The sequence below is a fragment of the Ambystoma mexicanum genome, chromosome 10, assembly GCF_040938575.1.
Source record: "Ambystoma mexicanum isolate Mex_15411 chromosome 10, UKY_AmexF1_1, whole genome shotgun sequence".
NCBI classification, from domain to species: Eukaryota; Metazoa; Chordata; class Amphibia; order Caudata; family Ambystomatidae; genus Ambystoma; species Ambystoma mexicanum.
In genome coordinates, this window is record NC_090932.1 from 1,471,480,995 (window position 1) to 1,471,499,330 (window position 18,336).

General features: G+C 42.2%; 1 protein-coding gene across 1 annotated transcript in view; it reads right to left on the reverse strand.

Moving 5' to 3' along the window:
* Positions 1-18,336, reverse strand: part of IFT81 (intraflagellar transport 81) — a 1,594,755-nt gene that overhangs the window by 204,230 nt on the left and 1,372,189 nt on the right. The window lies entirely within an intron of this gene.

An 18,336-nucleotide genomic window follows, 5' to 3' on the forward strand; every position in this document is an offset into this window, starting at 1 on the left:
GAGCGCCATGCGGCAGCTAAGCAATGCATGACCTTGTCACTCAGAGACTTGGACAGTATATTTTGGCACACTCAAAGATATTTCCGATGTCGCCGAGGCCAACTATTAATACGCATGGGAAATGCTAGCACTACATATCTGAGTAAGCCGCAGGATCACCCAAATGTTTCCCTTTTAAGCATATCTAATTACATTTCATTTACTGGGTTTGGAACTCTGGTAACGCATGGGCTAGTCTAAAATGGAGTACGATCATTGATGTAATGAACAATAATGTAATACTGGCATTATACCAGCATAAAAATTAACAATACACCCCTTTAAGAAAAAGTTACTCACCGTAATGTCTTCTGTACAAGTCCATAGTTCCCTTCCCTCCATATGCCCCACCCGATTCCCAATGTATTACCCAGGATATCTAAATAATTCATTTGTGAATCTGTACAATTCATTATTATCCACTCTAAACTGACCTCAAATTTATATTTTTACTTTGCTGCACTTAGAAAAAACGAATAAATACTTTGGGAATAGTTAACGTTACACCTAGATCTCGAGTGTGTGCATCTTTATAGTTACATGCTTGTTAGAACATACCATATCATTACACCAGGACTGCCCACACATTTCAAAATATTTTTAGTATACCAGTAAAATGTGTTCCCTCCATTATGTTTTGACCAACATAACATCAGCAAGTTTTAAAATGAGCAGACCACACACAGTTATCTCATGTTACTTTATGGAGAAAAAAAAGTAACATGGGGAAAGGAACATCTCGACAGGTTATTCCAAGACGGAGTGATACATGCGACTGCACAGATGAGCTTCTGACATAAAGCCAAGTGAGATCAACGACAGGCAGATGCTAAACTTCAGAATTGAATCTAGGTTTAGTGGGGAAAAATTACAGTGCGGGACAAAACAGTAATTTAACTTGAAAGCTTCAACAACAACGGGATAGATTCGCCTTGGGGTTGACACCTTTGAATCACAGTCTTAACAGTCTGGATTCGCTCCCCAGAAGAGATTTTGATTGCAAAGTCACTCACAGTCCTAGGGTTTTGTAAGTGTTTCCACACGTCTTTCATGCCTGTGGAATCCGAAGGTTAGGGGTCCTTTGCTTATCTTCTGTTATATATGGACATACTCTCCACACAAGGTCACAGTGTACCATCGGCGCTTGCACACTAGACCCATCCAACAAGGCAGGAAGAGGTTTGTAGACCACAAAGCCACCACCAGGGAATTAGAGGCTTACCCATGGGTGCAGCTGTCTAAATGGCTATCTCCCTGTGTCAAGGTCCTGGATTTACTTCCCAAACACCTGTCCTTGTCTACTTCCTGAGGTTAAAGAAAGGGAACCCCTACTGTTAGGAGCTGGGGTTACTCCAAATATAACAAAAAAAGTTCCTAACAAGAACACATTTTTCCACAAACTTATCACGTCACCAATGATTGAAAATAAATCGATGGACCAATACAGGTGGTGAGGACAGGTACTAGTCGGATGGATGGGTGTCTGTGTGCACAAACAGGGAAATAGTTAATTCTATTATATAAACTGTGTGAGGCTCTTCCACCTTCAAACGCTCTTGCTGGAACTTGTCAGATGGGTGCCCCACTCCTGAAAAGGCCTCATGGCTACTTTCCTTGCTCAGGCGGCAAAGGCTGCACGAAATGCAGGGTCGTTTTTTCTTCTCTTCACTTGCTCTCATTTCCTCCACCTTTTTAACACTTAGCCAAAAGCTTGTTCCTCCACCAATCCCTGAAACACCATGTATAAGCACAGGGTTTGCTGCCTCCATCTATCATCTCCTTCCTCCTCTCTTTCAGATGATCCTCTCCATCTCCTCTTTGTTATTCACTTCCACCTCCTCAATCGCTCCTCTTCTAGAATGCTCTTATCCACCTACTCTCCTCATCTTTCTTTGTTCACCCTCCTTCAACCATATCTTCTCGATCACCTCTCTCCACCTGCAACCTCTGTCTTTTGATCACCATACCCAGTTGCCCACACTGCAACCTCCGAACTCCCTTTCCCTGCTCTCCTGGAAGCTGGACATTATATAATGCTGGTGCTGAAGAGCTTGTCTGTGAGGAGTCAGGTGAAGTCTCTGTGCACTGTGAGGGTTCAGAAACAGGATGCAGACACAAAGTTGTAATATTTTCAACATAAGACATCTTTATTAAAACAAAAGGGTTGGATGAAGGTCTCTCTGTCCCTATCCTAAAGCAAGTTTCCCTACCTAGGAAACAAACTAAATATCAGTCTGTGTCAAGTCATCAAGCTTATAAACTTTCCTGGTGTCCAAATCATACTCATCTGACCCTCACACTAGAAATTATCAACTAAGGGTGCAAGGAAATATCTTTGGCAAAATGGGCTCATAAACAAAGAGATACATTCAACAGAAGTGGCTTTCTGCAAGGACGAATCATTGGATCCAAAGGGTGGTTCTTTTCCCTTGTATATTTAGAGAGTATGGCAAAAGTATCTCTTTCAAACACTTCTTTTTGGGTGACAAAAAAGTGCCTCTTGTATACTTCTTTACCATATACGTTGCTAAATAAATGTTTCTTTATATAACTTTAATGGACCTCCTGGTATACTCCCCTGCCAGGAATCATCTTGCTGGGTTTTACAGATCCCCTGGTATACTCTCCTCCCAGGTATCTTGCCACTCTGTATACAACTTTACTGGACCTCCTGCTATACTCTCCTGCCAGGAATCCCTTTCTGGGCCTTACAGATCCCCTTGTATACTTCTCTGCCAGGCATCATTCCTCCCAAATGTTCATTGCCTGGTGTGTCCCTTCACCAGGACTTCTTCTCAGTTTCAATGTCCTTTAGTATAACAGTTGTATTCCTTTGTTTTATTTCTATTTTTGATTTACTTGTGGTATTACTTGTTCCAACTTTCCGCACATTGACATTTCATTTAGGGGAACTTGTTCATGTTCTGCTGCTGTGCTTATTTCTTTATCATTTATTTGTTTAGGGCTTCACTTGCTCCAACTTTCCCCATATGGACATCTCGATGACCAAGTGAAGAAGATAAAGAAAGACAGATATAGAGCGAGATCCTAGGAAAGGGGATGGTCAAATTGGATCAAGTTCAACCCAAGCTAGGAAAGCCTGGGTTAAACGACTGTGAAACTTCTACAAGTGTCAACAAGACTGTGGGAAAGTATCTCAAGGACAATTATCGAAATTATATCAGTAAAGAGACGATAAGACCCAAGAGCATTGTGGAAGAGCTACAAAAGCTCATCAAGGAGATATCCAGAGACTATTCCACAAGATTGTATTAGGAAACATATGGAGTTAAAGAGAGACTTTAAAAATACCACAAGATAAAAGAAGATCAGGGGAAGAAAGACAGTTTCTTGGCCTCGTTAGAGTTTTTGTATTAGTGGTAGGGTCAGGTAGAGTTAGGGCTGGACCAAGGACATTTTACTTTGGGACTTCCCAATGACCGACGAGCACCTTTAGTTCCTTTAGATAGACAGGGAAATCCCTCCATCAGTAGGGAAAGATAGGCCGTATTGATTTAATTGCATTAAAAAAAGTCAGAATGTCCTTAACGTGTCCGACTCCTTGTTCCGACCCACCACAGTATGACATCAGGTCAGCATATTTGTTGTTGGCTCCTTTTAGGCAGTGGGAAGTCCAGAAAAAACATTTCCCTTGCACCTTGAGTGGTGGTATTTATTTGTCCCTATAGATATCAATGGAGGCCGTATTCCTTACAGCTTCAGGTGCGAGGGAAAATGTGTTTTCCTTAGCTTTAAGTCTGGCAAAGAAGCAGCAACCCCTTTGAGAATTTGGTCTTTTCCCTCTGGGCAGTAAACGGCAGAGGGGTCTGGGTTACCATAACTATGCAATTTTTTCAGTTTTTGTAGGTCGCCTAACAAAAAGACAGTTTCTTTCCATTCGATTTTAGGTGACCTACAAACATCGAAAAAAAAGGACATTTCTTCGCCCCCCCAACCTCTCTTGTCCATATTGTATTTGTGTTTATCAGTTTAAAACGCGCCAAAGCCTGTAGGCATCAAGGCGTGAAGAAACAAGGCTTGAGTAGTGCAATAATGAGATCCGAAGGAATACATGACTTACTAAATTAGTAGAAAAGATTGTTTTCATCACTTTTTTAAAGGCCAGTAGATTTCTCTTGCATTGTAGGTCTGTAGGCAACTTGTTCCAAGCTATTGCTGCTTTGACTGGGTAAGAACTTTCTTTCCCCTTCACACGACATGCTCTTGGCCATTGCAGGCACATAGTGTTTGTAGACCTGGTATTGCTGACTGAGGACTGCACGGAAATGCGTGTTTTAAGGTAATTAGGTGCATCACCAAACAAACATTTATGGGCCAGAACATTGATTTTGTACTCAATTCGAGTTTCCACGGGAAGCCAGTGTAAGGCTCTAAAGATCAACAGGCGGCTTCAATTGCCTGATAAATTGAGACTATCGTTGCGCATTTTGCTGGTATTAACGATTGAGGCTTGAGCATTATATACTTTGTCAGAAAAAGCTTTTCCTTCTGCCTCACAATCTGTATTCTTAGGGTTAAAGTGTTGAATTTGGACTTTAGGGTTTTCTAATGATTTGACAATCTCAAACAGTTTTTGTATCATTGGCTGAGTTAGAGATCAAAGCATCATAGAACCCTTTTCTAAACCATAACCTTTTTCTAAGGTTTTCGACTTCTCCTTATATACTGCCAGCTGAGTTAAACCATTTCTGATGGTTCTCTGTATTTCTAATTTTCTACTTTTTTAAGGGAGCTACTTGGTCGATAAGTTTAGATATGCCTTCTGTGTACTTGAATACTAATAAAGTAGGTGTATCCTGGTCAGAGGTAGTATCCATTATATCCTTAATGAAAGTCTGTAATTTGTCAGATGTGGGTTTCTTGAAATTCCTGCTCGTAACAGTTTGAATTTTATTAGGATTATGAAGTTCCTTTAGGGGGAGCATTAACTCAAATGTCCCTGTGTGGTGGACTGACCAAATGTACGGTTTAGTGCCAATGGATTGTGTGTTTAAGTTTCTCACAGCAATCCAATCGAGCGTATTGCCTTGGTTATGGGTAAGCTCTTTACTCAAAATATTAAAGTCACAGCTACATTGTAACTGTTCCAATAATATGGCTTCAGGATCCTTGGTGTTACCCATCCATTTATTGAAGTCTCCCAATATGACCGAATGGCTATTAGGAGTATTAAGTTTGGATAGAAAACCTGAGATTTCGTCCATGAATAAGGGTAGCTCAGATGGTGGAGATAGATCAATAGGAAGTTAATGCAGTCCTTAGGAGAGCTCATAACTTTGAAGAGTAACATTTCACAGCCGGTACATGATATAGGTGTTTGAAAGAAAGAAATTTTTTCTCTAGCCATGATTGATACTCCCCCACCTCGGCCCTTTTCTCTATGCTGCGCGAAAACATTATAATGGTCTGGGGTGGCCAAATCAATGTTTGGGCGACTTGAATCTCTCAACCAAGTCTCGGTAATGCACATAACCTCTAAGTGCTCATCCCAAATGTAATCAGCCACACTAATGGCATGTCTATCAATTCTTCTTGTGTTTAACAAACATATTGTAAGTGTTTGTTTGTCCTTGATGTGTGTTTGGCGTACTCTAACGGGATCCATCTCACTGATGTGAGGTTGGTAAAATTTGGCAAGGGCAGAGACAGGCGAGATAAAGACAACTCAGCAGCCTAAGCGGTATAACTATTTCCGTTCCAAGTAAAGTATCAGCTAAAATTACTTACATAAAGAAGGCTCTAATAGTACAGGAGAGAAATGGTCCACCAAGGCCAAGTGCATATTGCGTGGACTGGCGCAGACTGGCACCAGCCAGACGCGCTGGCGCTGACAAGCCTGTCGTAGTAAGAAATGGGAGCCTGAGGACTACAATATCGAAGGGGACTGTAGTTCTCTGCCTGGATTTAGCGAAGGATGTATTTAAAATGAGTTCACACAGATGAAAATGTAAAAAGAAGCTTGTAGATTGTTACACTAAGTAACCTAGCAAATTGCAGCCCTATAACTCAATTAAAACAAAGATTTAGCAAAATATTATAATCAAATGTTTGAGACCACAATAATGTCTAAAAAGTTACTATCAAGACTGTTGAACATTACTTTAAAAAGTGGGGTTTCAACCCCTTAAGTCCCCGCCTCCCTCCCCTCTCTTCCCAAACCCACCCCTTACACACACAAACCATGAACGCCCAACGCACACACAAGCACACAAACACACACGCACACATGAACTTACCCGTTCCCCCTCGTAGCCGCTTCCGGGTACTGGCATACCTGTCAGCCCCTGCGCGCACTTGTGTGAGCAGACTGTTTGACTAATGCAAAGAAACCTTGTGCTTCATATGAACTGCCATCCAAGTGTTGTCTGCACTCACAAGCCTCATTTTCGTACAAACAAAGAGACAATGGAAAACAAGCTTGGATCGTGTGTTCTGGATGAACTGCATTGTAGCGATTCTTGGAATAAGGCTTACCGTGGATCAGAAAACCAACAGCATCATTGTGATTTCCTGGACATGCAAACTTGTTTAATCCTTTGTATAATATTGTAACATTTGTCATATGAACTAGGCACAAACTCTAGCCAGTGAATTATTAGTTTGGAGAGGGGCTGGACAATGTTTCAAAAATGGTATAAATATGTCTGTGTTTAGATGTCCAGCACTCTCACCCCTCACTGTGTCTGCTGGTACACACTGCGAGGTGTTGGGTGCCAGATAGCTATCTGTTTTGCTTTGTAAATGTACAGTTATAAAAGATACTTGTATCTTTTCAACCCCTGATTGGAGTATTTCATTTGTGGTACTAAGCCTCGATATTTCTTTGGTCTTTCAGATGGTGCCCAAATAGGGACCCTCAAGATTGATGCCACCTCGCTAAAGAGAAGACGCGGCTATCGGACCGGTGACCACGTGGTTCGAGAGGGCATCTTGATGAGGGTCCTCATATCGAGGTGGGCTGTTTTGCCGAAATCGCCAACCATGAGGTCGTACTTTGTAATCCGATCAGACCTCCTCAGTCTTTTGTAATCAGGTGAGTCGTGTCCTGATCCCCAAGTATCCTGATATTTGGTTGCAGTTTTGTTCTCATGAGTACAAACGACGCCAGGTAACACCAGTGATCTGATATGCCTGGGAAATTGTCTGCCTGTTTCAGGGGTTTATTCCGCAGAGACAGACAATCTTTGGAATTTGGTTGACCGGCGCCACAGGAGGGGTCGCCGGCATGTACTATGTACTGTAAGTACGGCATTGGTAGTATAGTATTCAATGATATTTGGCACAGACAAACTAGACATGCTTCCGCATTTCAGTGGCAAGTTCATGGTAGCTTTGAGATTGCTTGTATAGAGTATTTGGAGTCTATATTGTTAAAGAAAAAGGCTAGGCCTGCATCATTTGATGTAATTCAGAATTGGAAAAAGGAAGCTATGCAGCAACTAAAGGGTAAAGAGAAACATGCACGTTGTCACATGTCTAAATCAGAAAAAGCATTATTCTATAACCAACAGAAACAGTCGGAGTCTGTTAGAAACATGGATAGGGCTTTCCAACTTGGTGTACAGAAAATATATCCGTCTAAAGATTTTCATGCTTCAGACAAACTAATTGATAAGCTTTTAAATGAACGTATACTGTTGCCACTGCACCACCTCCTTATGTGCCTCTTCCTGCTGTCTTACCTCTTCCTGCTATTGCACCTCCTCCCGTTGCTATCTCTGTTTCTCCCGTTGTTCCTCCGCCGCCAGCTGTTGCTCCTCTTCCTGTTGTTGCTCCCCTTTCGGCATCTCCATCCTTACCGACAATTGCTGTTCCTGTGATTCTGTCTTTTTCGCCAGCGGTAGTGTTTCCACTACCTGTTGTACAGGATTTGTCTGCTCTCTCTTTTCCAAGCGGTTCAGCTCCGCTTGTAGCAAATGGAGGGGCGAGTGCCGAATCAAAGATAGTGACTCGTAGTGCAGTCTCTAAAGCAAGAAAGAGGGAATTGTATCTATGGGCTAAGAAATGTATTAAAAAAAAGGTGAAAAATCAGCTGTTTTAGCTACATTCTTTGATCTAGAAAGTATTCCTGAACAGAAAGGGGGGGATGGGAATGTACTTGGCCGAAATGTGGAATGATTTGACTGACATGGATGTCCCACAAGGTTTGAGAGATTTGAATGTCTTAGCTTACTCAAGGGACACTGCAGAGAAAGTACATGAGCCTGTTGAGAGGATTTTCGGGTTTAAGAGGGAGTTAGATCGGTTACAGATTGATGAAGCAGATGGTGATGGATTGGATTCTCTATGTGCAGAAACGGTTTCTTCCTTCGTACAAGTCAATGAGTCAAGAGACGCGAATTTGCACAAGGGATGCGCTTAGATGGATTTCAGATGTGTCTATATCTCCCATAGAAGTATATGATACGTTTAGTCAGTATACTCCAGAAATGCAAAAGAAAGTGTTCCAGGTAATGGTAGAGTACCTACAGGATAAGTGTATAAAGAAAAAGATTTGTTGTCCCGCAGATTTGATGATTATTTATGAGAGCATTTTCGCCCGATACTGCTTTGACTACTTTGTTGCTCGATTTAGCTCTATTGCTTAACAAACGTTCGGAGTTGCCTCCTTCTCAATTGCCAATGAGAGAGGTTCCTAAAGTGGAAATTCCAGCTGATGCCGTAGCAGGCCCACCAGCTACCACTATTAAAGCTCACTATGTTTTGCAATTTGTTCATGTTCCATTCTCTAGACAGGAAGTGAATACTATTAGACAGTCAATTCCAGACATTAGGAAAAATCCAACAGGATTTTATAAAGAAATAGAATCTGTCTTGCATTTGCCCGTTTTCACGCTGGGTGATATAGAATTGTTGTTCCCTGTGATCGTACCTACTGATTTATGGCAACAGATTAGAACTATAGATGATCAGGCAGGGCTGGGTGACACATGGGTTAACTTGGTACAGTTAGATGGAGAAAGGAAAGCTGGTGAGAGACCGCCACAAGTGATATTGACATTGCCAGACAGAATAGTTACTAAATTAAAAACTATAGTTCCAGAGAGAAGGATAGTTTGGGACAAGCTCACTGCCTGTACCCAGGGGAAATCTGAAGGTGCTACCGAATTTTTTAATCGGTTCGAACAAGTATTTTCAGATTTTAGCGGCCAAGATTTAAGCACAGAGTCAGGAAAAAGGTTGTTTGTGGACAAATTTGTGCGTGGATTGTTGCCGGATATCCAATCACAAATTATGACTTCCGAAAGTGCCTGGCAAGCTAAATCACAGTCCGAAGTATTGCATATGGCTCAGTATTATGAGCCATATGCAAAACACTCAATAGTGAAAAAGAGAGGATTGAAAAGAAGGGAGACTTGAAAACCGAAGTATTGTTGCAACAGATTTTTAGAGGAACCAGAGATGAGAATACACAGTTTAGAGGTCAGTTTGCTCCACAGAGTAATGCGTAGGTGGGTCCCTGTAGACATGAATCAATGTGCTTATTGCAGACAAGATGATAATTGGCAAGCACAATGCCGATCCTTCAGTAGAGATCGAATAACACATATGGTACCATGGGTAGATGATCCAGAGGCCGCCCGGGATTAGGGGGTCCTGGTAGAAGCCAGTTCACCCAGAATCCACAGTCATTCTCACAAGATAGTCATCAACATAGTGTTGATGATGGGAATATTTCTGATAATCCTTCACCTGCCTATCTTTCTGAGGATCTCGTATTTGACGATATATTGTTCCGTTAGAACAGCCCAAAGCAGAGTCTGGAACCGGTGCCTATTCCCGTCGATAGGAAAGGGCCCTACGTAGAAATGAAGGTGGGGGAATAGGAAGCATCTATTTTTGATAGATACAGGGGCACAGAAGTGTTCCATTGATCATTTGCGGGTTCCAGATATTCCATTGTCAGGGCAGAATAATATTTCTGTAGGGTTTTCTGGCACGCCAGTGGTTAGTCTGGTTTCTCAGCCGGTACCAATTTCACTGGGGCCATTCATGGATCAAGGTCCATTTCTTCTAACGATGAATTGTGGTGAGAATTTGTTGGGGTTGAATCTGTTGAAGGAATTAAATGTGATAATTCATTGTTCTTCGGATGGAGTACATTTGACGATTTCACCTCAGCAATTTTCTGCTTCACAATTTCTGATTAGGGCTTTAACAACTGAATTGGATAAAGTTCTGGCATGTTTATGGGCAGTTGACGATAATGATGAAACCAGTTGTTAAGTTGCCACGTATTCCACAATATAAGATTTCAGTTGATGGTGAGCAAGCTTTAAAAAGTATAGTTTCTGATTTTGTTCATCGTGGAGTGATTGAGGAAATTGCAGGAAGTTTGTACAATAGCCGGATTTTACAGGTGTACAAGAAAGGGGATTATGCAATTCCTTTCCGTTTTATTATTGATTTGCGTGCTATCAATAAGATTGTTGCTCCACAATTTCCAATTGTGCCTGATGTGACCACAATATTAACAATGACTCAGCTTCCGCTACTCATTTCAGTGTTGTGGATCTTAAGAATGCCTTCTTTAGTATTCCTGTACATGTTAGATATTTGTTCGCGTTCACCCTAGGAGGACGTTTGTTTACATTTACTTGTGTGCCACAAGGGTACACAGAGTCCCAGTATTTACAGTAGAGCTTTGAAGGAGCAACTCGATACACTTGCGTTGCCTTCCACTTGTACATTGTTGCAGTATGTTGACGATCTTCTTTTAGCTGCAGACTCAGAAGTTGCTTGCACTGTGTTGCTGCTTATTCATCTAGCAGAGCATGGGCATAAGGCTTCATTGAAAAAGTTTCAATATTGTCGACAGGTTGTCGCCTATTTAGGCTATCTCCTGTCAAAGGAGGGAAGAAGACTGACACCTGAACGGATTAAAAAGCATCTCTAGCATGTCTGTCCCAAATACACAGAAAGAGGTCAGAGCCTTGATAGGCATGGCTTCATACTGTAGACAGTGGATCCCAAACTTCTCACTAGTGATAAAACCAATGTTGGCATTGACAAAGAAGGGCATTTATTTGCCATTACCGTGGATCTTGGACCACCAGAAAGGTTTTGATCTGCTCAAGGCTGCGCTGTGTTCAGCACCAGTGTTGGGCACGCCAAATTATGACAAGGCCTTTGTTTTGTATGTGCATGAATGTGATGGATGTGCATTGGCTGTGTTAACGCAGGAATACGGGGAGAATAGACTGTGCAGTTATTTTTCCTCCACGCTTGATCCTGTTGCATGCGCTTTGCTGAGATGCTTGAGAGCTGTCGCTGCTTCTGCGTCCGTAAAACAAAGTGAGGGTATGGTTTTAGGTCACTCTTTAACCGTGATGGTACCCCACTCCGTAGACGTTCTATTGAACTGAACGCAAAATCTTACTTCAGCACGATTAACAAGATACAAGCTGATTTTATTTGCACCACATATCCAAATTAAGAGATGTTGAGGACAAAGTATTGCCTCTTCTGCAAGACATTTTCACATGACTGCCTCTATACCACAGAGGAAGAAACCAAAGGCAGAATTGATTTAAATGACACACCATTGACAAATCCACAAGGGGAGCTGTTTTGTGATGGCTCCTGCTTCAAACTTCCAGATGGTATATCCACTACTGCTTATGCCATCACTACATTAAGCACGATTGTGGAAACCAAGAGAATTGCACATAACTCCGCACAGGCCGCAGAGATTATCGCACTGACTCGAGCTTGTGAACTTTCCGAAGGGCTTAGCGAGTAAATATATTTACAGATAGCCAGTATGCCTTTGGGGTGGTTCACAACTCCGGTAGATTATGGGCAGAGAGAGGTTTCTTGACCTCACACAGAACTAAAATTCAACATGGCACTTTGATAGTTCGGCTACTCCCAGCACTTGCGCTTCCTACTCAACTAGCAATTATGAAGTAACCAGAAAGTAACAGATGTGGGTAGGGGAAACGCTTTTGCTGACAGGATAGCCAAACAGACTGCCACTGATTTGTATTCAGAGATGTATGTAACAAAAGAAGCCATGAACACTTGTATAATAGATGAAGGAATTGATTGTATAAAAAATATTCAAGCTGATGCCACTCCAGAAGAGCTTAAACAATGGGCTGAGGGGTTAGCAAGTTTAGATGATGAAGGTTGTTGGATACACAATGTCAGGAAAAGATGGATGCTATCCAATGCTTATGTCACTGCTATGGTTACAATGGCTCATGGCCCCACTCATATATGGGCTAATAAAATGTGTAAACTGCTAGAACCTGTCTGGGTAAATGTAAACATCTCAAAGACTGCTAAGCGTTTGGTCCAAAATTGCATTGTATGCTTACAGCATAATGTGGGAAAGGGTACATCGACACCGAGGGGTAGTTTTGGTACCCCTCTGTGCCTTTTGAAGTGATACATTTTGACTTTATTGAAATGGAGCGCTGCCAAAACTACAAATACGTCCTGGTAGTCATATGTGCCTTTAGCAAGTGGGTTGAAGCATTCCCTGTAAAAGATGCCAAAGCAATAACAACGGCAAAAACCATGGTTAGGGAATATTTTCCTAGGTTTGGTCTGCCAAGGGTCATTTGGTCGGACAATGGTCCACATTTTATCGCTGCTGTTATTCTGCAAGTATGTGTGGGATTACAGGTCAATAAACGGTTCCATTCGGCCAGACACGCTCAGAGTGCTGGACTTGTAAAACGCCATAATGGTATCTTAAAAGAATAAGGTGGCTAAGATCTGTGCCAGTAGTAATTTGAAATGGCCAGATGCCTTACCGGTAGCTTTATTGTCCATGCGGTTGACCCCACAAACAAGAACTGGACTCTCCCCCTATGAAATAGTAATGGGAAGACCAGCCAATATTTGGAATTTGCCCAAGCCCAAACGATTGAAAGATGTGGAGCATTTGCTCCTTTCTGAAGACTGTGACCAGTTAACTCAAAAATTGTATTTGATTTATCAACAGGTGCAAGAAGCCCTCCCAGTAAAATATGAGGGGCCAGGTCATCGACTTCAATCTGGCGACTGGGTGCTCACCAAGGTTTTTGAAAGAGCATCCTGTCTCGCAACACGCTTGCGAGGACTGTTTCAAGTTCTGTTGGCCACACAGACCGCTGTACGAGTAGCAGGAAAGAGACACTGAATCCACGCGACGCACGTCAAGAGGATACCTTTTCCTCTGCCACTTGACAAAGGAGAAGAGAATGAGACTGTTTGTTCTATTCCGCATGAAAAGTTTGTTTTGAACAACACCAAGGGTGTCTCAGAGATTCTTCCTGAGCCCGTGGGGCCTGGGGAGACTGCTGCTTTGCCTTTGAATTCTTCCTCTGATCTTTCTGCACCCTTGAGCAATCTTACTTCTGTTTCACCACTTCCACATCAGGAAGCAACGACATTCTGGTCGCAGATCACACCGTATCTGGAGTCTTGAGGTACGATCTGCGTCCTCAACACTAGACTTACAGCATAGCATTGGCTGTGCCCACAAGAAACTACCGTTGAGTTAGTCCCTTGCCTCTCTCAATCGCTGAAATGGAATTAAGTGTCAGGGACAGTCAAAGTTACCTTCAAGCAAGATAAGCCACGTGGCCAGGAGATCACCGACGGACAAACTTAAAGAGCCTGACGGATAGACTTTCAAACGGACTTCGAGGAACAATGCCCTTTTCTAACTCTACTCGTACGGAGCAAGCTAATGGTCTTGTGGCTAACAAAGATGTTGAACATCAAAAATCATGGTCTTTGAGGACTCATTGTTTTCTTGTAATAATGTTAATTGGTCTGACAGTTGTATATGCGCTTGGGCTCTGGTATATTGAGGGGGTGCGTCCACTTGAGACTTTGTTACCAACTGAAATTGTTCCCACTATGTCTTCACCTTTCGTGCATCTGCACACTCTACCTCCTAGGGATTCCCAACAAAGACAGAATTACCACAATAACACTCCTTCATTAATCATGCATGCGACCCATGTGATTCTAAAGAGAACGAATTGCTGGATATGTTCGCATTTGCCACAGCATGGGGAAAAAGGGTTGGGCTGGTATATTCATCCTCTTCCTTTGACTACTGCATGCTACGCCTCACTAAGGGCAGTATTCTTTGGTCGTTGGAATGACAGTATTTCTGGGAACTTCGATGGGGCTAATCTTAACGAATTTGAAATACGAGTCCTGACACTTTTGGGATGTTCCCTTTTTGCGAACAGGAGCAAACTCCATGTTGCTTCTATTAGGCCTTCCGATAGACCTTCTAGACATTTCCTTTCACTAATTTCTTTCAAGATGGCTCCCGCAGGCAACCGGGATGCCATGCCTCCTTCCTACACTATCAATCATAGTCCCAACTCTGTTTCTTTCTGCATACAAAGGGATGGTTCTCAGTCAATGGGTACATTTGAGGGCTGTACCAACATTGCAAACCTAACTAGTGAGGACAGACCTTTGTATGTAGGTGATCCCGTTTATTTTGTCTGTGGCAATGAAGCTTATCCTTGGCTACCTAGAGATTTGCAGGGTACTTGTTATTTGGGTATCTTGTTACCAGGGGTATATGTAGCTAGCACCTCTGAGGTCTCTAGAGCTCATCCAAGGCGGGACGAGAATGGTCATACTCTTTCACAGGTTATGGGTGATGTAGCAAAATCCGTTGTGCCATTTTTGGGACAGATAATGAACTCTGAGGATATTAGGAGACTAGCGAGAGCAAGACCATCAACAAAACCACCGATATACTATACAACATGACGCTGGAACAAAAAAGAATCAGATTAGTGGCCCTTCAGAATAGGATGGTGTTAGACTTCATCCTAGCCTAACGTGGTGGGGTATGTAAATTGGTGGGATCTGCTTGCTGTGTTTTCGTGCCTGACTCCTCCCCTACTATATTCAAGGCAATACAAAATCTGCATGTCTTGAGTACGGAAGTACATGTTCCCGAGGGAAATTGGGATCTTAGTGCTTGGTTCTGGGACGTTCATGGGGATGGAAGCTCTTTTCAGTCCTATTGATAATTCTTGGTGTTCTATTATTCTGTTGGTGTTGCATACAATGTCTTCCTGCCATATGTTCGATGTTTGGGGGATGTTGTGCACAAACTATAGGTACATTAGAACCAAAGGTACATGCGCCCAAGGAAACTGCTAACGTTTTTGTAATGAAGGATATCACTGTCAAGGAACTCATGGCGATTGATAGTTCTGAAGAACGTGATTCAGGATGTACGGACATTAAGGCGTGGGGTTTTGAGTAAAGCCAATGTTTGAGTAATGCTCTTGGCTTAGGCCAAAAGAAGGGTTTGTTAAACCGTAATCATATAATACCTCATTATGAATATTGGCCTAAACCCATTCGCATTACACAGAAAACCGTGTTTGTAATGTTCCGACTTTTGGTTAACTTCGCCGCCATTTTAAGACTCCTCCGCCATTTTGATTTCAACTCTTGTTCCATGTTCTAAAGTGGTAGACTGTGTTTTCGACTTGAAGTCGAGCCAAACGACTTTTGAGTTCTGTTAATGTTTAGGCTGACCGAGAGCAGACTGTTTGACTAATGAAAAGAAACCTTGTGCTTCATATGAACTGCCATCCAAGTGCTGTCTGCGCTCACAAGCTTCATCTTTGTATAAACAAAGAGACAATGGAAAACAAGCTCGGATTGTGTGTTCTGGCTGAACTGCATTGTAGCGATTCTTGGAATAAGGCTTACCGTGGATCAGAAAACCAACAGCATCATTGTGATTCCATGGACATTCAAACCTGTTTAATCATTTGTATAATATTGTAACATTTGTCATATGAACTAGGTATGAACTCTAGCCAGTGAATTATTAGTTTGGAGAGGGGCTGGACAATGTTTCAAAAATGGTATAAATATGTCTGTGTTTAGATGTCCAGCACTACACACTGCGAGGTGTTGGGAGTCAGATAGCTATCTTTTTTGCTTTGTAACTGTACAGTAATAAAAGATACTTGTATCTTTTCAACCCGTGATTGGCATATTTCATTTGTGGTACTAAGCCTCGATATTTCATTGGGCTTTCAAGGTTTTGTCATATTTTTCCTTCCCTGGAATCCATAATTGCATTTTCTTGATCCCCTCCTGGTTTTCCCGATGTGGCAGAGAATGATTCTGGGAGATAGTCTATTTTCAGAATGGCACTGATGGCTGGGGCTTGTGATATGTTTGTCAGGGTCAATCCTGCATTAGGGCACATTTTGGGTGTTTCCTGATAGTCTCCCTCCTTCCGAATCCATACATCATTTTCACAGATGCAGCACAGGTTTTCCCTCTTTGAGACGAATTCTGGGAGACTTAGTCTCTGCTTATTGGATTTTCTGATAAGGGTTTGGTGACTTGGTCTTGGGACATGGTTTTAAGCATTATCCTTGGGTTTGTGGAACTAGGGAGGATCTTCTCAAAACCATGTGACAATGACCACAAGGTAATTTCATCATAATCGTAAACACTACTATAGGCAAGAAACATGTTGCTCTCCAAAATGGTTTTTTTGAAAGAAGTGAATATTATTTTAGAAATAAATGCTAGACAGAGACCCGACGATGAGCAGAAAGTACTGCGCAAATAATCTTAGCAGTAGGGAGTTGGAGTGAAGGTTGTCCCAAACCTAACTTTTGCTGTTAACCAAAGGTGTCAATGGATCTCATTTTCATCCTATGAGTTTTAGCAACAGGGAATCATTTGGTAGTATTCGAGTGTCCTGCCTGCTTTGTTACTCATGAAGAGGAATTTATTTAGCTCTACTATGGATCAAATCCTTCCTATCAAATAGAACAGAAACCATATGGATGAAACCTTTCAAGTCAATCCCAAGAGACTCCACATGCGGAGTACCACAATGATCATCATTCTCCCACTATTATTCGACATCAACCTATCTCTATTAATCAAAATCATCAAAAGACCCGGCCTCATCTGCTACAACTACATCGACGACACACAAATAAACTTCAAAATACAAGACACCCAAGAAGAAAACACAACACTAGAAAACTCAGTTTGTGATGTATTCAACTGGATGAAATCAAACCACCTCAAAATTAACCCAGGCAAAACAGAGATAATGATTGTCACAAAAAACAGAGAAAACAACAACTACATCCCTTGGCCAAGAGAACTCGGTACAACCTCAGAGCCATCGTCGATTGTAAAAAACCTGGGGGTCCAGATGGACAACAATCTCACACTAGAGCCACAAGTAAACGCTCTACTTAAGAAATGCTTCTTTCTCCTGCGAACGGCAAAAAGGATCCTACCATTCCTGTCATTCATCAACAAAACACCATCATCGCTCTCGTCATATCCAGAGTAGATTACACCAATAGCCTATACCAGGGTATACCTGAACGACTTCTAAAAAAATCTGGAACGCATACAAAATGCGCTAGCCAGACTACTTCTCAAACGACCCCGAAGAGAACACATCACACCTGCGCTAAAAACTCTACACTAGCTACCAATAAAACAACAAATAAAATTCAAATCAATGTACATCAGGCACAGAGCAATACACAACCAATTCCTGAGACACAAATTACGCCTACACCAGCCAACAAGAACGCTCAGATCAAGCAACGACATCTGCTTGGAACCAAAACCCTACAACAAAAGACAACTCGGAGGATCCTCTTTCTCCCACTAGGCACCGAAAACTTGCAACGACTTACCAAAGAATATACGGAACACAAGAAACCACCACCTATTCAGGAAACTGCTGAAATCCTGGCTCTTCACACCACACACACACACACACACACACCCCCCCTAAAACAATGATGAATGAAGATACCAATCCCGGTTCCTACCAAGCAATCAACTTCAAACAGAATCGAAGGAAGACACTCCACGACATACCAAACCACATAATGAGAGATAGCCAGGATAGGAGGACACTAAAGACTGAATACTTAGGCAGACCAAGACGGAAGCACTTGGATGATTCATCAATAGCATCCTGGCCCTGTATCACACCCAAGCTCCAACAGACCTATTTGACATAGATAGCAAGGGAATAGGGACCACCCAACCCCAAGCTCCGATACCTAAGGAGTAGAATAGACACACCCAATCACATCATACAAAGTTCATTTAGAATAAAGCAGGGAGTCCGCCGCGCTAACACCCACAACAGTCAGACGGTCAAGAAAGTTCCAACCACCCATAGTAATACAAATTAAATCGAACAAGATGTACCACAACCAGGATCCTCGCTCCACTAACACTACCTCAACTCTCTGCATACCCAACTCACCCGAAAATTCACACAAC